This window comes from Aplidium turbinatum, chromosome 17 (genome assembly GCF_918807975.1).
Source record: "Aplidium turbinatum chromosome 17, kaAplTurb1.1, whole genome shotgun sequence".
NCBI classification, from domain to species: Eukaryota; Metazoa; Chordata; class Ascidiacea; order Aplousobranchia; family Polyclinidae; genus Aplidium; species Aplidium turbinatum.
In genome coordinates, this window is record NC_137488.1 from 17785123 (window position 1) to 17791126 (window position 6004).

Here is a 6004-nt window from a genome sequence, read left to right on the forward strand (position 1 = left end):
AAGTAATGTAAATTACAACAATTGGCAATAAAAATTCAAATTATTTGTTGCAGGTTTGAAGGGCAAAACATGCTGGGTCGTTTGCTATGCAATATATAGACCCACCAATCACGGCTAGAAAGGAATATTTGATGACGTGGCTTTGGCTGATTGCAAGCAGTGAATGATCAACTTCATAAGTATCGGATAGCCTAATACTGTTTTAGAATTGAGCTAAAATTAAAGTTTTCTTATTCACTAAATTGATTTCTTTTTTGAATAGGTATGAAGGCTATGTAGAAAGTGAGGTGATTTAGTGGTGAGGACCGAAAGTTTTCCCGCATTTACAACATTATTCAATAATTGTAGTGTTTTGTTTTTGCGCGAGTGAAGTGGTCCCGTACCGCGACGTGTTGTAAGCAATTTGAAATGTATTTTGAATTCTTTCTAAAAATAGCCTGGTAAGAAGATTTGGAATTTAATTTAGAAATAATTTTCACCTTTTCAACTTCTTTCCTGTCTTTGTTAATTAATGTAAGCTAATCGTCGACACGTTATCAAGTTGGTTGGATTCCGATTGAATTAATAGCTTAATAATCAATTAACTTGTTATTAAAAGCAAAGTACAAATTTCACAGCGATTAGTTCAGTAAATGTTTGGGAGTAAGAATTTAAAGATTTTGATGAATTAGAGATAGGTTGTAATTGATATATTCAATTTTGGTTCGGAAAATTTTTAATCACATTTTTTGGATCATCACCGCCACACACGACGATCAATTTTATTAAAAACACAAAAACATCTTGTTTGCACATAACTTCTACGTCACGTTATTTTAGTTGCAATACAAAACAGCAAGATAGTGATTTTTTAAGAAAAACATCTCTTCAGAACTAGCTACAATCGTGGATGCAGGGGAGATTAAAGCAATCGCCCCCCACCTAAAATACAAAAAAATAACTTTATTTACGTACATTTGCAAGGTCTGATTAATGTAGACCTAGCCTACATATCATTATGTTTTGTTGAAATCGCTCCCCGAAGCTACGTGCTGGGGCTTGTAACTTTGTGACGTGAAGACATGAGGAAAATTTTTTTACGATGTTCATGGAGGAGCAATAGAAGTAGCTTTCGCACATACCAGCTTTTGCACGCCAGCTTTCGTACATACCAGCTTTCGCACATGCCAGCTTTTGGGCATGTCATCTTTTGCATATGCCAGCTTTTACACATACCGGCTTTTGCACATACCAGCTTTCGCACATGCCAGCTTTTGCACGTGTCATCTTTTGCACTTGCCAGCTTTTGCATATACCAGCTTTTGCACATACCAGCTTTTGCACATGCCAGCTTTTGCGCATGTTAGCTTTTTGATATTTAGGCTACCCCTGGCTAAGTTGGGGTACGGTCGTACGGATTAGTGTTGACACTTGGGTTTAGGCGGTACTTTTGGATCGAGGGTGATTTTAAGGATCCGGGTCTTTCCAGCAGCTGGAAACTCGAAGAAAATACGGAGAATTATTCTGAGTCCTAAAATGATGTTGTGTTTTGGATCTGTTCTGGATTATTTTTCTGAAACTTTTTTTACGGTAAAAAACTTCCTGTTTCCTTGATAAAATTACTGATAATCTCTTCCTCATTGAGGTAATGTTTTGTTTGCAGATAATAGATCTAATAGCAGTATCATCATCATCGGCATTACCTGCATAAGGCGTCGCCTACGATGTTCGGATAAATAACAATACAGTACAGTAACAATAATATATTTTATTGTTGTGACTTGCGACATAAAGAGAATACAACGTAATTAAAATAAACGTCAATTATGTTGTAGTTGTATGATAAAAAAAATGTTAAGCCCGTTGAGGTTGCTTTGTTTAGTAGCCTATGCCTGTGGCACAACAAAGCAAACTCTCTACCAAAGCTTTATAATAATAAAGCTTTATTTTACGCCCTTTGTCACAACATAGCCTACAGTAGGCTACATTACGATCATAGTCTAATATATGTATAACATAACAGAAAAGCAGAAGAAACATAGTCATCGAGTCAACTGCTCCCCTTGTTCTGGCATGCCATTAAGTTTTGTAAGTTAAGACTCACCCGCGTGCTCTCAAGCGGTGTCAAGCCGGCGTCCTGTTGAACGCCTCGCAGACGTTCGCACCAGTCGGCCATACAGCCGACAAGAGGTTAGAGACAGTGGCGTAGCAGTACCGCATTTTCCTCCTTAATTTTTTCAATAAAATGCAAACTTCTTTGAAACCACCACTTCCTCAACAGCAGGTTATGGTTTCAAAAGTTACCCACAACACGTACTAAAAATGGTCAATTCACAAAATGGCTAAAGGCCACAGAAACGAAATACTGGAATCTTCAAACAACTCCAATGTTAGCTAAGCCTAAGTAAAGATCCAGCAACAAATGTGATTATACTGCAGTTTGTATAAGCTACTTACAGTTGAGCTACTTGTAAAATTTGTGTTATTATGATTGGCTCTTTTTGTCCGCCCCCAACTCCGTGTTGCTCTTAGATATGTCCACAAATCAAATGGGTAGCCACACCGCTGCTTAGAGGTGGTTTGGTAGGAGGCCAAACCTCGTATTAATGCCGAGTCTAAATTGTAAAGAAGTATTGCTTTCTGCACCAATGCGTGCCGTGTATAAAAACTTTATTGCATGATTGACAATCAAGACGTCACACATTGGTTAATCCGCGCCAAGAGGACGTTTGAAGTTATTTGTTTTTTCGAGAAGGACTCAACATGACATTTAGCTACTATTTTGCATTATTTTAATTCATCAAACTTGTAACAAAGAAGACGATCAAAACATCAAATACCGCAACCTACATGACATTATACCAACAGACACATTAAACAGAAGTCATGTTCTTCGAGTAAAACAAGTAAACATATAAACATACAAACCCATCTCGTACCAGAAACTTATGCAACTTATGACACCATTGATACAGCACACTAAGTCTTTGAAGTGTGATGGTGGTCCTTGCCATGCAGGCTTCCAACCAGTCAATTAACAAAACATAACAATTTTTCTGAAAATTTCAATGTTTTTGGTAAAAAAGGGAATGCTATAATTTTGCTAAATTAGCTGCCAAAAATATACAATGCCGAAGAAATTTATACCGGGTGGTGCAAAACATAACAATCATGTGGTGATGACCTGTCCGATAAGTAACCATGGCGCTTCAAACCAAATCCAAAAACTCAATGATTGTTGTCAAGGCAAGGTTGTTGACTGAGAGACTTGGTGTGACATTGGTGTGACAAGCATAGGAACTAAAGGCTTTCGCTGTTGCAGAACAGACTTATTCCTGAACCAGCCAGGTTAACTGTCACTCAATCTGGTGTTTAATGACATAAATTAAAGTCGAAAAGAAAAGAAGAAAAAAAACTGTCACCTCCTGTCGATCTGAATTGATAAATAAAGTTTATATCACAGCGTTTGAGTCGGTTTCTTAATTATGATGTGTACCAAGTTAGAGAAAGATAGCTGCTTTGCGTTTAAAAAATTCTAAGATTAAAAATTACATGTATAGTAGCCTAAACCTATCTTACATCAACAACAGTGGAACACACAAATCCTTCACACTTTACGGTGGTCTGAAAGGGTTTCCATTCATCGTTCAATTTAATTATTTTGAAAATTTATCTGTTGTTAAATTTAAACATAAAATGTTTTTCTTATAATAGTGATACAGTTATGTAATATTATACTGTATATTGATTGTTACAATTTATTGTAACTAACAGCAGTTGTTTCTCAATCGCAGTGGCGAACCCTTTTTATTCATTGAAGTAGTGTGCCTGCCTCTGCACACGAGTGTGTATGAATGTGTAGTTAGATTTACTGTGATGGGGTGGTGGCTGACTAGATGACTGCTTATGGTCTTTTGCTACCATCCTGATTGCGCCATAATCTAACAAACAGTTGTACAATGTATGCCTACAATGCATTGTTTTGACAATTACATTTAGTCTGCTTGTTTGTTAATGCATGGCGCTGTCAAAATAAAATAAATTGACTTGACTTCACTCGTCAACAGTGGCGGCTCGTCATAAGGGACTGCGGGACTGCAGCCCCCCCCAACATTTTTGTGCATATGTGAATTATATTACATATAGATAGTTTTGCCATGTTTTTTATAATTTATTTCGCTTGAAGAATTAAAAAACTCTTAATATTAATTTTTTTTGTAATAAAAAAAATTGTATTACAAAAATTAATTGGCAACTCTGGGTCTGCAAATTTTGCAGGTCCGGTGTTGCTTGTTCTTTTTTTTATGACGTAAGTTTTTCAGAAAAAAGTTTTCTAGCATCACTGAACAAGCGCTGTAGGGACTGCAAATAGAACAGTCCCTGGTCAGGAATGCCGACTTTGGTTCTCGTAAATCTTTATGGTAAGCGTGTGGAAGCTATCGGTGATTAGGTGAAGGGATCGTAGGTTACTTTACTTGATCTGTGTTTTGAGAAGTCACTGAGACAGACTAGTTTTGATGTGAAGTAAAGCCAATTGCTGTAGTTATTGGTCAACTTAACTGGATGATGACGTCATGTTACGTCACACAGGTTGGAATGGACTATTATAAAGGAGGAAGTACGGGGTGGAAATGCACTGAAAAACACCTGAAGGAAATTGTCTCCCATTTATTCATTTCTTGTTCAATTTCAACAAATTTGCTATCGTTGGAAAGCACAAGCATAGATCTAACCAACTAAGTTAATACCAAGTCCCATAATAGTACTAGCTCCATCTGGTGGCCACCTAAACTTGACCAAATTCATGCCATTATCAAAAGTTTACTTTAAATGATAAAAACATTAAGCGACAGCCAATTAAAAGAACATGCTACTGTGTTACTAACCCTAACCCTTAACTCAGTGCATTTATAACTCAGTCTGGTACAGGTTTATAATTACATTAGGTTAGCCTACTGGTTGATGCAGCCCCCCCCATGTTTTGAGACCACGAGCCGCCACTGCTCGTCAACATGAAAAATAGTTTGCAGTTTATAATAAGCTAAGTTATGTATAAACAACAAGCACATTGCTTATTTATGTTGCAGATAATTTTGTTTTATATTCTACAAAACAACCACGGTCGCATGCAATTGTTTACCTTTCAGTTTATCACTTGGTGCCAGCAAAAGAGATTTCGTGACTGCTCACATATAATCTACGTGCTTGTTTATTGTGTTTTGTAGTTCAGTACGTCTGAGCGTTATCACATCATTTGGCTCTTGCATTTTTTAGGAAGCCCGGAGCTCATCACTAACCAGAAGCGCTCGGAGCGGTCCACGTTATTATGTGTAGTTAACTTTCTTATCACCGACGAGTATACAAAACAAGCTGTACGCGGAACTTTGTACCTGTGGCCACGTAACTCTCACGTTCGGTTGTTGTTCGTCTGATATTCTTCCCAGTCAACGTTAAATTAATGCTAAAACAACTGATTTACCGGCTGGCGTAGAATCGAATTTGTCAAGCAACTTTGTTCCACCTGACAAAAAAATTTCAACAGTTTGTGATGTGGTAGAAAATTACTTCCTCAGATCAACTAACGACGTGCGGTAACTGGTCAAAGCCACTGTTCAAAGATGGAAAAGCAGAGCGCCTTGAACCTTGAACTGGCGAAGAAAAAAAGTTTAAACGTGAAAATAACAATCTTCAATGATGTAAACAAATATTGCTGCTGCTTGAAAGAAGCTTTGCATAAAATTATGAACATAATTAAAAAAAAGTTGAAACTAATTAACTTTATGGCTTTGCCCTCGTAACATGCTTATCAGGCCCCTGGAGCCGAACGGGCAACCTGGTGACAAGTCGGTCGCCATGTTTTGTATTTGCAAGGAGCGTCTCCAGAAAAACAGGCAGCAACAAAACGTTTGCTGCTGCTCAAAAATATCACTTTCAGGCCAGAGACAGTTTGCATAATCTAACAACATCGTTTTATTTATGTTTATTGAAAGATTATAATACAAGCTATATCTGTTTGTGTTGTTTG